The following is a 17,730-nucleotide window of genomic DNA, read 5'->3' as shown; positions in this document are numbered from 1 at the left end:
CCTGCACAGCCATTTTGTCATTTAATAGTGGGCATGTAAAAGAAAAAATACAGGTGAAAAAGAATCATTAAAATTCAACCCACCCTGGCCAGTGTGGCTCAGCTGGTTGAGCACCTTCCTGTAAACTGAAAGCTGTGGGATTTATTCCCTGTCAGAGCACATTCCTAGGTTTCGGGTTCAGTCCCCATTTGGGGTGTGTATGGGAGGCAACCGATTGGTTGCCTATAATCTGTCTCTCTCTCTCTTTCTCTCTCTCTCTCTCTCTCTCTCTCTTTCTCTCACTCCCTTCCTCTATTTTCAAAATCAGTAAGTATGTCCTTGGGTGAGGATAAAATAAAATTCAGCCCCATATTTTGTATAAAGTTGTTCTTTTTGAACAATTATTTATTATTATCGGCCTTTTGGGATTAATTGTGTCACTGTTTTTTGTAAGTGGCAGGAGCAATCTGCCACCTAGAATTACACAGAAGACCACCCAAGCTCCATACTTCCTGTCCCCCTGCTGTGAATCAGTGTAACTTGCAGGGGAGCATGCCACCATGCACTGTCGACCAGCCCATCCTCTGCCACAATCAATGTGGAGTCCACAACTCCCCTCTTCTCATTCTGCAAAGGGTCCTGAAAGAGAATTTGTCCAGGAATTCCGCAGCCCTGCAGTGTGCTGACTTTATAAAAAGACGCGGTGAAGTAACACTTTTCTTTTTAATGCCCCATGGTGTTGAACTGAAATTTCAGCCTGCTTCTATTTTCAGAGGCCTCCTTGGTAAGAGAATGTTTTTATCTGGAGATACAATGACCAGGGCCCGCACTCTGCAGTTCCCAGGAAGGCCTTGCCAAAGCCCATGAATGCTCGCTTTATGAACTGCTCTTGCAGGTGTTTGGTGTGTGTAATCACTAATGAGTCCTCGAAAAGCACAGAAACTCTGCAGCCTCTGGCAACAAGAGCTGCCAGGCTTTATAATTCGGTGAGAAAACACACAGGCATCTAAAGCATTCCTTAGGCCCCAGCCTTGCCTGAGGCCAAATATTTGTCACAGGGCTGGTGGCACATTCCAGAAAAGGAGGCATCTGTAGTCACCCTGTGGACCAGAAGTTTGTGGCTCTTGTGCCGTTTTCCTGCTCTGACGCTACAGGCACTATTTTCGCCAAGATAGAACCTCTCTGCAGATGTCACTATGGAACCCTGAAGGCTGGGCTGCCTGGGGGGTCTTATGAAGACTTCCAGGTCCAGGTCCAGGCCCAGGTAGGTGGGCTGCCCAGGAAAAAGGCAATGGGAGGTCACACTGCAGCACCTCAGATAAGCTGCACATCTCTTCAGACAGGGGAAGGGAGTAGAACTGCACAGAATAGCACATTCTTTTCAAGCAGGCTGGATAAAGGAGAGGAGGATTGAAGTAAAATGTCCTGGTTTGGGGGGCTCATGGAACCAGAGGACTTAAATCTAAACAGAATCTGTTGTGTCCTGTTCACCCAAATATGTACCTGAGAATCAGTGATGGTGGTAAAAGGGTCACCATTAACTGATCCTAGCTAACGGGCAGCATGGCATTCAGAAGCTGCGTGGTCAATACTACGGTAAATACTGAACAAATTAACTTTCATACTTTAAAAGTATTGAAAGAATTTTGAGATGTGGAAGCTGCAAAGATAGCAAACTCTTTCCCATGAAATACACACTTCTCTGGGTGTTCACACATCTCCTAATTCATGTTCTTCTAGCATTTTCTACAATTGCCACTGAGACCTGAGGTGCCTGTGGGCCAGCCCACCAGTTAGAGTTAAGCAGAAGGGGAAGTCTTTGTTAGTGATACTTCAGAAGCACAAAAGAAGGCATTCTAGTTCCAAAAACATTTCTGAACTTTGCCCCTAATGCCAAAAGTTCAACAATTAGCAATATATTTCTTTGGTTTAATACTAATTTGAGCTACCATAAACATTGACCAATGCAGTGCCTATCTATTGAACACCCTCCTTGTGCCACGCACTGTGCTGGGCATTAGAAAAACGGAGCACGTAACATGGTCAGGGTTTCTGCTTTCATTTCTGTTATATTAATCTGCATCAGCCATTGAAGAAGGAGCTCACTAAATCATTTCCTGGAAGCACATTTTGGTAAAGGAGGGGACTATGGCAAGACTGTCTGATAGAGCATGGGAGGACGAGAGGCTGTCCCTACAGAGAAAGGCAAAGTGTTGAAAAAGGGTGAACCCACATTTCACAGACTTATTACACAGATGTGTTGTATGGACCTTCTTAGAGCTAGATGCTAAGAATATATCAGTGAACAAGACAGAGGCCCTGTCCTCAGGGACTGATACCCAGTGTGGGAAGCAAATAGGTAATCAGACAATTACAAGAAATATGAGTGGTGCTAGTCAAGGTGGGCACAGGGCCTCGCAAGGGTACACATACTAGGAGCACATAAAGCAGACTTAGAAAGAGAGGTTCGTCAGGAAAAACTCCCCGAAGGCAGTGGAATTGGGGGACAGGGAGTGGGGGGTTGTGGTCCAGTATTCTGGAGAAGGGGAATAGCACATGCATAGTCCCTAAAACGGTGGAACTCCGTTAACGGTGGAAGTCCCTAAAACTGGTGGATGCTCCCCAGCTCCACAGTTGGGAGGTAGTGTGTGGTAGTACAGTTGAGTTGAGAGTGCACATAGCCTATGGGTCTAAGCTGGGGGCTACCTGACATCTCCTGCAAAGGGCCAAACAGTAAACATCAAAGTAGTGTAGGCTCCGTGGTCCATGTTAATTACTCAACTGTGCCATCTTCACAGGCATTGGCCACAGGCAATATGTAAGCAAATGGATGCAGCTGTGTTTTAATAATACTTTATTTACAAGAAAAGGCAGTAGGCTGGATGTGGCCCATGAGCCATAGTTTTTTAACCCATGCTACAACTAAGACCTAAGTCAAAGAGAGGAGCTTGAGGAAGCTTCACCTGCTGGGGTGGTCCCCTCTAGAGAAAGATAAAATTTGTAGCAAAAAGAATAAAATGTAGGGAACTCAAAGATCTGAGCACAGGTCTCAGCCAGGGCACAAACTCCAGTACAATGTCTTCCTCATCTGTAAATGGACAACTGGGATGAGATGATCCCTAGGGCCTTGAAGGTCTGGGCAGGGGTGTGAGCCTAGGCTACCCCAGGGCCCCAAGGTGTCTCTGAGTTACACTGGGCAGCCCATGACTTAGATGGAAAAAGATTACACTTTTAGTTTCATTCATGTCCAACTGTTTGCTTCAGGTATAAGTGTAGGGAACAAATGCAGTCATATTAGCAGCACCCATGATTCTGTCTTCAGTGGAAATCACAGATATTTCCATATCATGGTACAGTTGTGGCATATATGTTGAAGTATCACCTATGTTCATCATGTCTGTGAATTACAGTAGCTATTAGATCAACCTACAACTAGCAATCTACAACTTGATTTCATTATTTAATTTTTAATAGAGACACATATATGTTTGTATCACAAATTAGGGTTTATTGATATTTGATAACTACATTTTGATATAATTGGTTTGCTTTGTAATCCTATGTAACATATTTTGTTCATAGAAAACAATATTTTGAGGAGTCTATCACCCAAAACAGTTAACAGATTATTAATTTATATCTATCATACTGGCAAAATATTTCTTTTAAAAAACACTTCTAGGGGAAAGATGTGGCAAAGGAGTACTTACATCACTGATGAACATAAGAATTGTTACAGCTTTTTCCAGCCAATATTTATTAAAATTCCAAAATATATAGATACTCTGTAATCTCACTCGTGGGGATTTGGTTGATGTAAATAAAAACACCCATACCAAACAGAAAAAAAGATACGTAACAAGCAACAAACCAACCTGGAAAGAAAAGGATGCCTATTGCTAAGGGGAAGATTGGGAACCGATGATAAAGCTACAGTGCAGCCTATAAAGTTATTAGAAATAAATTACTTAAAGCTGTACTAGAGGCTCTGGTGGAATTTCTACAGACTGTCATTGAGTAGGGAAAGTAATGCAATTTTATTCCATTTAATTAAAATACACCTTCACAAAAAGAATATTATATCCTTTATATGTGTATGTTGTTGTATCTGTGTGTGTGTTTATATGAGCGTGGTGAAAAGTGAGGAGAGAAATAGATTAGCATATCAATCTGAGTTAATGGGAGAAAGTGATGTTGGTGAAGAAAGCAGTGGAGGAAAGGAATCAAGCAAAAACAAGAAAGACCACGCTAACAATAACAATAAAGTAGTATATAATATGATTACATTTTGTGTTACATCAAGTGGCATTTGGATGATTGAAAGAGAAATAATTCGCTCCACCCCCCAGAAAAAAATCTATACTATCAAGCACACCTAGGCAGGCTGAACTCAGCTTCCCTGGTGAACCATCAGCACAGCAAATTCTACTGAGTCCCTCTCTGCTTCCAGCTGGTGTTGAACAACTTCTGGAAACTTTTGTGGAACTCAAAATATAAATATAAATAACAACACTTAAAATGGTTTTATTTTACAAAGGAACATGTCTATTTTGATACAGACAACTCAATAGTGCGTATACTTACAGGAACCCTGAGTGTGGAGATTTGTCCACACTCTGAGAAGTTAAAAAAGCAACAGGACAGGAAGTAAAGAGTATAAGTACCCTTCTCTGTTTCTAGTTTGCCTTTTTATTATTGCTGTTAATTAATGTTAAACATGTTTTTTTCTCATTTTCTCTACTTACTCCTATGCTGGGTCCCAAAATTCTCATAAAAATAGGATTTTTTATAATGTACAATTTATGATGCACAATGCCCAGTACATCATAAATACTCCATAGAGGTTTGCAAAGCAATGAATGCCTGGCGGCAGCCACACCTTTCAAGGTCAGCAGATGTGGCATTGCTCAGCCATTCGGATCCTGCCCAGGGACCTGGAAGCTCAGGCATCTGATCAAGCTGCTTTGCAGAACCTGTCTTCTCCACTCACCCAGGGCCCAGGCCCAGTGGTGTCTGTTCTGACAGAAGAATTGGAACAAAGAAGTAAATGCCAGTATCTCTCAGTCTCCTCACCCAATTCGATGGTCCTTTTGTTTTTCCATCCCCAGATCTATTCTGGGAACTCTCAACCAAAGGGCAGTCCAATTCTCTGAGCCTGCTGTCTTTAATACGTAGGGAGTGAATCCCTTTCTCCATTTCCTCCTTGCATGGATGGAAGGGTGAAAAATAATCCTAGACATACTGAATTTCTCCATTAGAGGTGGCAATAGTTACAATCCCTTAAAGCCAGTGCCACACATTTCAAAGTATTTCCTTCCATATACAAAATCTCAAGAGACGCAGGAAGCACTATTAGCATCATGCAAAGAATCTGAAGATAGGTGTAGGAAAGCTACTTGCTGGAAATGGTAAACTAGCAATATGGGAACTGGGCATTGAACCTCCCTCTTTCCTATAGTAATCAGAGCCTAGGAGCAATCAGCATTTTAAAGAAAATAAATTGGTGCAGATCAGCACTGCCCGACTGAAACAGAGTGTGAGCCACTCGGGCCAGAAATTTTCCAGTCACTGCATTAACAAAAAATAAATAAGTAAAACAGGGGACATTATTTTAATAATTCTATGTAACCCAATATAGCTTAAACAATGTCATTTTGTCTTGCAATTAACATAATTTTACTGAGCTAGTTTACTCTCCCTTTGTGCTGAGTCTTGGAAATCTGCTATGCATTTTACACTTACAGGACATTGAATTAGGACCACCTCCAAAAAGTATGCAGTAACTACATGTGGCTGGTGACTAGCATACAGGGCAACACACGGACACAGTAAAAGGAGGAGATAAGACAATAAATTGCGTTTATAAATAAGTGAAATTCCTCTCAAAAAGGAAACTGTTGTGGAAGTGTTTCACCAAAAAAGGAGCTGGGGAAAGCCAGGATCGGTGTGTCCTTTTGCCAGCCCCAAATATGGCGCCCCAGCCCTGCCGCTCCAAGACGCTCCTTCTCCCAAGAAGCACAGTCGTGGTGCTCAATCATAGAAGTGAGACCTGGCAGGTTTGTGAAAAAGCTGCTCCCTCCAGCTTTTACAGCCTCTACCAGCAAGAAACTGGCCCCACAGCCACTTTAAACCACAGCAAGTCTGATAGGAAACTGACCTAGCAAACTCGACAAATTGCCTCTGAAGCCAGGCCTGCCTGCCCCCTGCTCTCTCCTCCAGTGAAAGTGGAGCTGTTTGGAAGCTTTGCTCAACTATTCTGAGAGGCTGTGAGTGAAGGCTCTTACGGCTCTTACGGCCCAGCCACCGTCACATGGAGTTACGACCTGGAGTTCTAGGTCGCCGTCACATCTGCATGAGAGCAAGTACCCAGGGAGTGCTCTTGGGGGTGGCAGTTACTCATGACTTGATGGGTGACTCTGAGCTTACTGACCCACATTTTTTATCTCTCAGTGGCCCTATCAGAGAGTGGCCATAATAATGCCTGCACATCTGAATCTTTCTGAACTGTCTGCTCACTCTGCATGCACCAAGGCTCTTAAACATTCACTAAAAGGACACATCAGCACACTGCATGCAGGACAGTGCAGGAGCTCTATGATAATTTTTCTCATGACTCCTGTTCATTCCATGAGAAGGAACAGAAAGGCAGGCATGACAGGCAAGAAGGGGCTGGAAAGAGGTATTCCAAGTCATGAAATCCAAAGACCTACAACCAAGATTGCTCTATCCAGCAAAACTTTCATTTAGAATGGAAGGACAGATAAAGTGCTTCTCACATGAGATCAAATTCAAGGAGTTCATCATCACCAAGCCCTTATTATATGAAATGTTAAAGGGACTTATCTAAAAAAAAGAAGTTAAAAAAACATGAACAGTGAAAGGACAACAAACTCACAGTTATTAACAACCACACCTAAAACAAAAGCAAACTAAAAGGACAGCTAGATCAGGAGTGGAAACATAGAAATGAAGATCACATGGAGGGTTAGCAACAGGGGAGTGGGAGGAGGAGAAGGGGGAGAAGGTACAGAAAATAAGCAGCATAGACAGTAGATAGAAAATAGATGGGGGGGGCAAGAATAACATGGGAAATATAGAATCTAAAGAACTTGAGACACATGGTCATAAACTAAAGGGGGGTAATGGTGGGGACGGGGGGTAGGGTGGAGGGGAATGAGGGGGGAATAGAACAACTGTAACAGCATAATCAATAAAAAAATTTAAAAAAAAAAAGAAAGGCAGGCATGCATTGGCAAAGGGCAGAACTAAAGATCGGGAAGCGCCACCATTTGGGGAGCTCCTGGGCCTTGCTCCCCCAGCTGTGCTTCCACCTGCACTGTGGACTCAGCTTTGGGCTCCTTCCAGTCCTCTCAGTCCATGGAATTTCTCAAGTGCCCCAGTCTTTCTGGCTGGTTTAAGAGCCTTATGGAGGCATAATATCTCAAGCTTAAGTTGTCAAAGCTGTGGTCTAACCAAGCCTCAGTGACCTGAGTTCAGGCTCCTTTCAAAAATACCATTGAACACCATAATCATTCGGTTTTTGCAAATTATCTTTTCTTTAAAAAACCCTGACATAACCTAGAAAACAACTAAACATGCAAGAAAATAAAGGTAATGCAGTTTCTTAGCCATGCCTTGTGCTCTAATTCGTATCAGTCAGGGGGCTCAAACAGCAATTCCTGGAGGGAGCTGCTCTAACACACCTGCTGGAGACACTGGCAAAGATACCCACCTTCCTTCAGTCTGTGCCCTAATTTCTGGTGTAAACTGGGAAACTTCCTTGGATCTCTGAGCCTCTGTTTCAACAGTCTCTAAAATGGAGAAAGCAATCCATTTTCTACCTAGTAACCTGTATCAAGAAGTAACTTAGATTGGGAGGAAAAAAACACCAACATAGTAAGAAGGACTAGTAGGGTTTCTAACCTTTATTTTCCAACAGTTTTGAAAGGAAATTACACTAGTTAAAGAAAAAGATTTAATTTACTGTAGAATTTAACATGAGTAACTTGAAATTGGTAACCTCCATATGAAGGAAAATCCTGTCAATTCTCAATTATCTATGTGACACTAAGTTCATAGGCTTAGTTTATACTATATTTTTTTAAACCCCAGTGGACTTTCCCAGGTTCATTTCTTCCATTTAGTGGAGCCTCGGTTTCACATTTCAAAACAGGGGAAATAACAACAGGGTTCTTGTTGGGAGAGCAAAGAAAGTGACAGAGTAGGCGGAAGTTATACTCACATCCTCTCAGGACTGTAGCAAAATCACAACTAAATTATAAAACAATCAACCTGGACAACCACCAGAAGACCACATGAACAGAAGCTTTATAACCAGGGATTTACTAAAGGAAACACATTGAGACTGGTAGGAATGGCAGAGATGAAGGGAAAAAAAGCTGGCCCCACACACATGAGCCATGTTTGAGAACCTGGAGGGATATGTCAGTTGCAAAGATCCCCCCATGAGGTTCAGGAGGTTGCACCCTTAGGTGAGATGCCCCATCCCAGAACACCAGTGTCAGGAACTGGAGCCCACATAACACCTGGTTGTAAAATCAGTTGGGATTCCATCAGCACAGGTGAGACAAGAGAATGCTGGAAACCCAAGTTTCCAGCTGGTCCTCTTAAAGGGTGAGCACACAAAAACTCATTTGGGGACACTGGCCCTGGGCACGCAGGGAGGAATTGTGGCTCAGAAGGGACTGGAGTCATACAGAAAAGGATTGGATTTTGTGGCTTGAGGGAGAGGGCTGGAGGGACAGTTGCTGTGTCCTTGTGCTTGGTCCCTCCACCACAAATACCATCTTCCTGGGTTGACCACTCCGCACTATAAAGTGAAAGCCTGGGGAGCTGAACTGCCCACCCTGCTGATTCCCTGAGTCCCTACCCTGCTGAGCTGCCACCCAGCAGAGGAATCTGCTGGCAGCAGCCAACCTGGGCCCTCATTGCAGTCATCCTTGAAAAATTCTTGAGGATAAAGACACAGTAAAGAAAGAAAACTACAGGCCAATATCGCTGATGAACATAGACACTAAAATCCTCAACAAAATCATTGGCAAACTGTATCCAGCAATACATTAAAAAAATCACACACCATGATCAAGTGGGATTCATCCCAGGGATACAAGGATAGCACAATATTTGCAAATCAACTCACACAATATACATCACATGTATTGTGTGAACAAGAGGAAAGACAAAAATCACATGATCATATCAATAGATGAGGAAAAAGCATTTGATAAGGTACCTATTTATGATAAAAAATACTCAGCAAAATGTGGGTAGAGGGAGCACTCCTCAACATAATAAAGGTCATATGCAAGAAACCTACAGCCAACAACATACTCAATGGGCAAAAACTAAAATCTTTCCCAATAAGATCAGGAACGAGACAGGACTGTCTGCTTTCAACACTTCTATTCAACATACTATTGGAAGTGCTAGCCACAGTGATAACACAAGAAAAAGAATAAAAGGCATCTAAAAAAGGGAGGAAGTAAAATTTTCGTTGTTTGCAGGTGACATGATAGTGTACATAGAAAACCCTATAGACTCCAACAAAAAGCTACTCAACCTAAAAAGAGAATTTGGCAAAGCAGCAGGATACAAAGTCAATATTCAGAAATCAAAGGCATTGTTGTACACCAACAACAAAATATCAGAAACAGAAATTAAGGGAAAAATCCTCTACTGTATAGCAACAAGAAAAATAAAATACCTAGGAATAAACCTAGCCAAGGAGGTAAAAGACCTATACTCAGAAAACTACAGAACACTGAAGGCAGAAATTAAAGAAGACATAAATAAATGGAAGCATACAATATGTTCATGGGATGGAATAATTAGCATCACCAAAATGTCCATAGTACCCAAAGCAATTTATAGATTCAATGCAATGACTATTAAAGTATTAATAGCATATTTCACAGATATAGAACAAACATTTCAAAAATTTATACGGAATCATAAACCACTCTGAATAGCTTCAGCAATTTTGAGAAAGAAGTACAAAGCAGGATAAATCACAATATCTGATATCAAACTATATTTCAAGGCCACTATAATCAAAACAGTCTGGTACTCGCATAAGAACAGACACAAAGACCAAAAGAACAGAATAGAGAGCCCAAACCCAAGTCTCTATGATCATTACTACTCAAGAAAGTGAGCAGTGGCATAAAATGGAGTAAAAATAGTCTCTTCAGCAAATGGTATTGGGAGATCTGGACACCTACACGCAAAAAAAAAAAAAAATGAAACTGTACCACCAACTTAAACCATACACAGAAATAAACTCAAGATGGATAAAAAAATTAAATATAAGTTTTGATACCACAAAAGTCCTAGAAGAGAATATAGGCAGGAATATCTCAGATATTCCACACAGCAATATTTTCACCTATATGTCCCCTAGAGCAAGGAAGACAAAGGAAAGAATAAAAAAATGGGATCTCATCAAAATAAAAAGTTTCTTTGTGGCTAAAGAAAATATCAGCAAAATGAAAAGGGAACCAATGGCACGGGAAAATATATTTTGCCAATGATACCTCAGACAACAGTTTGATCTCCAAAATATATAAAGAACTTACAGGACTGCACATAAGAACACAAACAATCCAATTAAAAATGGGCAAAGGACCTGAACAGATGCTTCTCCAAGGAGGACATATAGAGGGCCCAGAGACATATGAAAGGACACTCAACATCACTAGTCATCACAGAGATGCAAATTAAAACCACAATGAAATATCACTTCACACCCATCAGAATGGCCATCATAAACAAATCAATAAACAACAAGTGCTGGTGAGGTTGTGGAGAAAAGGGAACCCTAGTACATTGTTGGTGGAATGCAGACTGGTAAAGCCACTATGGAAAGCAATATGGAATTTCCTAATAAAACTGAAAATGGAACTGCTCTTAGACACAGTAATTATGCTGCTGGCATTATACCCTAAGAATCCTGAAACACCAATTCAAAATAACCTATGCACCCCAATGTTCATAGCAATACTATTTACAATAGCCAAGTGCTAGAAACTGTCCTAGAGCCCATTAGTAAGTGAGTGGATCAAAAAAAACTGTGGTACAACTTCTGGCCAAGATGGAGGCATAGGTAGACACACTATGCCTCCTCTCACAACCAAAATAAGGACAACAACAATTTAGAAACAAAATAACAACCAGAACTGACAGAAAATTGAACTGTATGGAAATCTGACAATGAACAAAGTTAAAATGGACACATTCATCCAGACCACTGGGAGGGGCAGAGTTGAGCAGCCAGGCAGAGAGAGATCCCAGCACAAATGGCAGTAGCACTGGGTGCACAAGGGACCCTGGGTTTGCAAAGACAGTGGTGGGCAGCCCCAGGGCACTCAGGTGGCAGGTGGCAAACCCCGGGTATGGGGTGGCAACAGGCAGACCCAGCAAGGCAGTGATCATGAAGCATGGTGTGGCATGCAAGGTAGCTGGCTAACCAGGAAGCCCCACATTCACATGCAGATAAACCAGGTGAAAGTGCGGGGAGAGACAGACCACACAACTCAGGGTCCCAGCGTGGGGAAATAAAGCCTCAAAACACTGATCGAAAACACCTGTGAGGGTGGAGGCACAGGGAGAGACTCCCAGTCTCACAGGAGAGTTCATTGGAGAGACCCACAGGGTCCTAAAACCTACGCAAACCCACCCACATGGGAATCAGCATCAGAAGGGCCCAGTTTGCTTGGGGGAAGTAGCAGAAGTGACTGAAATGTGACAGAGAGCAGAACAAGTGCCATTGTTCCCTCTTGGACCACTCCCCCCACATATAGCATCACAACACAGAGACTGGGTTGCCTCACCCTGGTGAACACTTAAGGCTCTGCCCCTCATATGTAACAAGTGTGACAAGACCTCCAAAAATGGCCCAAACAGAAGAACAGATCAGAGCTCCAGATAAAACTAAGCAATGAAGAGATAACCAGCCTATCAGATGCACAGTTGAAAACCCTGGTGATCAGAATGCTCACAGAATTGGTTGATTTTGGTCACAAATTAGATGAAAAAATAAAGGCTACACTAAGTCAAATGAAGCAAAATGCACAGGGAACCAATAGTGACGGGAAGAAAACTCAGACTCAAATCAATGGAGTGGACCAGAAAGAAGAAAGAAACAACCAAACAGAAAAGAATGAAGAAATAAGAATTCAAAAAATGAGGAGAGGATTAGGAACCTCCAGGACATCTTTAAACATTCCAACATCTGAATTATAGGGGTACCAGAAGGGGAAGAGGAAGAGCAACAGGTGGAAAACTTATTTGAACAAATAATAAAGGAGAACTTCCTCATTCTGGCAAAAGAAATACACTTCCAGGAAGTCCAAGAAGTTCAGGGAATCCCAAAGATGTTGGACCCAAGGAGGAACACACCAAGGTACATCATAATTGCATTAGCCAAGATTAAAGTGAAGGAGAGAATCCTAGAAACATCAAGAGACAAGGAGACAGTTACCTACAAAGGACTTCCCATCAGACTGTCAGCTGATTTCTCAAAAGAGACCTTATAGGCAAGTAGGAGCTGGAAAGAAGTATTCCAAGTCATGAAAAGCAAGAACCTAAATCCAAGATTGCTCTATCCAGCAAACCTATCATTTAGGATGGAAGGGCAGATAAAGTGCTTCCTAGAGAAGGTCAAGTTAAAGGAGTTCATCGTCACCAAGCCCCTATTATATGAAATGTTAAAGGGACTTATCTAAGAAAAAGAAGATAAAAAAACATGTATAGTAAAATGACAGCAAACTCACAATTATTAATGACCACACTTAAAAACAAAACAAACTAAGCAAACAACTAGAACAGTAACAAAACCACAGAAATGGAGATCATATGAAGAATTAGCATCAGGGGAGTGGGAGGAGGAGAGAGGGGGAAAAGGTACAGAGAATTAGTAACATAGATGGTAGGTAGAAAATACACAGGGGGAAGGCAAGAATAATATGAGAAATGTAGAAGCTAAAGAACTTATGACACATGGACATGAACTAAAGGGGGGAATGTGTGTGGGAGAGGGTGTGCAGGATGGAGGGGAATGAAGGGTGGAAAATGGGACAACTCATACCATAATCAATAAAATATATTTTTTAAAAAATATAAAATCCTTACCACTGTCTTATTAAAAAAAAACAACTGTGGTACATTTACACAATGGAATGCTACATAGCAGAAAGAAAGAAGGAACTCTTACCCTTAGTGACAGCATGGATGAAACTGGAGAGTATTGTGTGAAGTGAAATAAGCCAGGCAGTGAAAGACAAATACCATATGATCTCACCTGTAAGTGGAACCTAATTAACAAAACAAAAAAAAAAGCAAAATATAACCAGAGACACTGAAATTAAAAACAATCTGACAGTAACCAGAGAGGAGTTAGGAGGGGCTAATGAGGGGAAAGAAGGGAAGGGTTTTCAGGAATAACTATAAGAACACATGGACAAAACCAAGAAGGGGTGGAATCAGAGGAGGAAAGTAGAGATGGCTGTGGGGGGAGGGGGAGGGGGTAAATGCAGACAACTGTACTTGAACAACAATAAAATATTTTTAAAGTTCTCCTAAAAGGACATACAGATAGCCAATGAATATATGAAAATATGCTCAACATCACCAATCATCTGATAAATCCAAATTAAACTACAATGAAATATCATTTCATACCTGTTAGAATGGCTACTATGAATTAGCAAGCAAGGAACTTCACCAAGATGTGGAGAAAAAGGAACTTTTGTGCACTGTTGGTGGACAGGTGAGAGTCTTAACATTTTGTATTTGTTTATTGGAAAATTCTTCCACTCTCAGGGCTTAAACTTCTACATCTTAGCACATGGCACCCAATTCTTTTTCTTGCCTCTAAATTACTCATTATAGTCACATTGACTGCCAGATTTTTCATCTGGGAGACCAATAAGCTCATTAAATTCAACATGGGCAAAAACAAACTATCTTTCTTTTAAAACTTTCAAAATCCCTTACCCTTTTTTCTCATTTCACTGAGGCAGCAACAATCAGAAAATAACTTCCACCCAACAAGGCTTCCAGCCTAGATGGAGGCATAGGTAGATATGCTTCCCTTCCTTGCACAACCAAAAGAAGGATAACAACCAATTTAAAAACAAAAAGCAACCAGAATTGCCAGAAAATCAAACTGTATGGAAGTCTGACAAACAAGGGGTTAAAGAACCATTCATTCAGACTGGTAGGAGGGGCAGACACTGGCAGCCAGAGCAGAGAGGACAAATGGCAAGATGGCAGCTGGCAGGCCAGGTGGGAAAGGCAGTGGCTGATGGACCAGGCAGTCCCATATTTGCAGTCCCACAGGGGAGCAGGAGAGTGAGACACACTGGGAAAACCACGGTTCCAGCTTGTAGAACTAAAGGCTCAAAACCTCTGCCTGAAAAAACAGTGAGGGGCCCTGTCTGGTGTGGCTCAGTGGACTGAGTGCTGGCCTGTGAATCAAAGGGTTGTTGGTTCAATTCCCAATCAGGGCATAAGCCTCGGTTGTAGGCCAAGAAGCAACCCATTGGTGTTTGTCTCACACACTGATGTTTCTGTACCACTCTTTCTTTCTCTCTTCCACTCTCTCTATAAGTAAGTAAGTAAGTAAGTAAGTAAGTAAGTAAGTAAGTAAGTAAGTAAATAAATAAAATCTTTAAAAAATAAAAAACCTGTGGAGGTTGCAAAAGTGGGAGAAACTCCCAGTCTCACCAGAGAGTCTACTGAAGGGGCCTACAGAATCCTAGAAAGTACACAAGCCCACCTACCCAGAAATAAGCACCTGAAAGGGCCCAATCTGCTGTGAGAAGCAATGGAAGTGACTAAAAATGAGAGCTGAGCAAGTGGCATTGTTCCCTCTCTTACTCCTCCCCCAGAGACAGCACCACAACACAATAAAGTGGGTTGCCCCACCCTGGTGAATACCTAAGCCTCCACCCCTTACAACGTAACAGGTGCACAGAGACAAAGAAATAGGGCCCAAATGAAACAATGATCAAAACTGCAGAAAAAGAACTAGGCAATGATGAGGTAGCCAACCTATGAGGTGCAGAGTTCAAATCACTAGTGATCAGGATGCTCACAGAAATGGTTCAGTATGAAAAGGCAAAATAAAGAAAGTGAAGATGATGCAAAGAGAAATAAAGAAAAATATACAAGGAACAACAGTGACAGGAAGGAAACCAGGACTCAATCAGTGATTTGGAACTAAAGAAAGAAATGAACATCTAACCAGAACATAATGAAGAAAGAAGAATACAAAAAAATGATGAGAGGCTGAGGAACCTCTGGGACAACTTTAAACATTACAACATCCAAATCATAGGGGTGCTTCCCAGATCAAGTTAAAGGAGTTTATTACTACCAAGCCCTTATTATATGAAATGTTAAAGGGACTTATCTAAGAAAAATAAGAAACTACAAAATGACAACAATCTCACAAGTATCAACAACTGAACCTAAAACAAAAATGAACTGAGCAAACAACTAGAACAGGAAGAGATTCACAGAAATGGAGATCATATGCAGGATTATCAGTGGGGAGGGGAAGGGGGAAAATGAGAGGAAGGTACAGGGAATAAGAAGCATAAATGTTAGGCACAAAATAGACAGGAAGGGGCTAAGAATAGCATAGGAAATAGAGAAGCCAAGGAACATATGTATGACCCATGGGATATGAACTAAGGAGGGGTTCTAGTAGGAGGATGGTGCAGGGTGGAGGGGAATAAAGGGAGTAAAATGGGACAACTCTAACAGCATAATCAATCTAATATACTTTTTAAAAAAGAAATGATACATACCTGGCAGGGGAGACATGATAATCAAGAAGGTGGTTTTCCCACCGTGAGGCTCACCCATTACTCTCTGCATGTGCTGAGCCCTGAAATTTCCTCAAACATGGGAAACTGACTGCATAATTTGTGGTAGTGGAAGACTGTGTTTGCACTCTCCCCAAAAATAAAGAAAAATAAAAGAAAAAAATTTCCACAAGATCCATCACCAAATTTACTAACCTAGTTGTATCTGTATGCACATCACTGCCCTTATTCCTTGTAACCATAATGATCTGTCCCTGCTCCTGTCTGCAAGTCTGGCTCCTTCACTTCTCACCCTCCCACAGTCATGTTCCTCTGTCCTCAATATTTCCTTCTCAAATGGACCATTCCCTATAAACATACAAACTAACTTCCCCCTCCAAGGGAAAAACTCACTGGATCCCACATCACCCCACTTCTCTGCTTCCTTTTGCAACAGAGGTTCCCAAAATAATAATCAATACTGGTTGTTCTTTTTTCTTCCCATATTCTCAAGAAACAATTTCTGTTAGGCCTTACGCCTTGCAGTTACTGTCATCAGAATTTTTCTTGTCCCCAGTGACCTTAATGTTATCAAACTCAATAGCTACTTCTAGTCCTCATATTACTCAACTTAAAATCAGCAGCTGGCATAGCTAATTTCACCTTCTTGAAACTTTTTCCCTCTGACCTCTGCAGCATTACTCTCCCTTGGATCTCTCCCTAGCTCACTGCCCACTTTCCTTACTCAGTCTGTTTTGCTGGTTCTTTATCATCTCCCCACCCTCCAAATCTTGGAACTTCTGGGCCCCTTTCTTTCTCTCTTCTTACTCTCCAGGTGATCTCATCCAGTTTCATGGATTTAAAGAATATCTATATGCTGACAACTCCAAAAATTACAAATTACATCTCTAGACCAGAGTGCTTCCCTAAACACAAAATTTATTTATATATATAAATTTATATATAAATAAATATATAAAAATAAATGTTTATATTATTTACTCAAACTTAAAATTTATATATAAATATATAAATAAAATGTTATATATTTATTTAAACTTAAATATATATGTATGTATGTGTGTGTATATATATATATATATATATATATATATATATTCAGTTCATTTTAGACCCAACACACATACATACTCACTGAGATTTCTCCCTCTCAGTAAATACCAACTTATTTGCTCCTGGTAAAATCTTAGAGGCCACCTTGACACCTTTCCATTTCTTACACTTCAAGTCCAAATCATCAGCTTACATTTAAAAATATGCAAAATCTACTTTTCACTGCTTCTGCCAGTATCACCCCAATCTGAGCCTCCATCCTCCCTGTGTAGACATGCAATAGCTTCCAAGATTCCCTGCTTCTCCCACTGTTTTATTCTTCCCACAGCATGCAGAGTGAATCTGCCTCAGAAGCTGTAAGTCAGATCATAGCACTCTCTGTGTAAAACTTCCACTGCTTTTCCACATCAGAACAAAATTCAAGGTCATTTCTGTGGCCCACTAGCTCCCACATGATCTCCCAAGAAGTTCCTGCCCTAACTACCTCCCTGATCTCATTGCTACCACTATTGCTAGTTCCTACATTACCTTGATTAATTACTTCCTATCTGGTCTCTCTATCTCTGCATCTCCTCCCTTCCATAATATATTTGCTCATCACTGCCAGATTAATCTTCTGAACCATCACTTTCATTTTTAAAGTACCTTAAAGCAAGGAATTGGTCTTGTTTACCTTGGAATACCCTGTGTGACATACTCAGTAGGTGCTTAAAAATTGTAAAAAATATGTTTTAAATGTGTCAAACTATGTATAACTCACCTTAATCCTGAAATGCTAAGGTTGCTTTTACTCTAAGGCAGTTCCTTGCCTACAGCTCTGTAAGGACCCCCTCCAAACTACAGAACA

General features: G+C 41.2%; 1 non-coding gene across 1 annotated transcript; it reads left to right on the top strand.

Annotated features, from left to right (window-relative positions):
* Positions 1-15,804: 15,804 nt before the first annotated feature.
* On the top strand, positions 15,805-15,967 carry LOC119039061 (U1 spliceosomal RNA). The gene has a single exon (XR_005080535.2). It is a non-coding gene; the product is annotated as a U1 spliceosomal RNA (small nuclear RNA).
* Positions 15,968-17,730: the final 1,763 nt, after the last annotated feature.

This window comes from Artibeus jamaicensis, unplaced genomic scaffold (genome assembly GCF_021234435.1).
Source record: "Artibeus jamaicensis isolate MK-2021 breed Jamaican fruit bat unplaced genomic scaffold, CSHL_Jam_final contig_601, whole genome shotgun sequence".
In the NCBI taxonomy this organism is placed as follows: Eukaryota; Metazoa; Chordata; class Mammalia; order Chiroptera; family Phyllostomidae; genus Artibeus; species Artibeus jamaicensis.
This window is presented reverse-complemented; position numbering and strand designations above follow the sequence as displayed.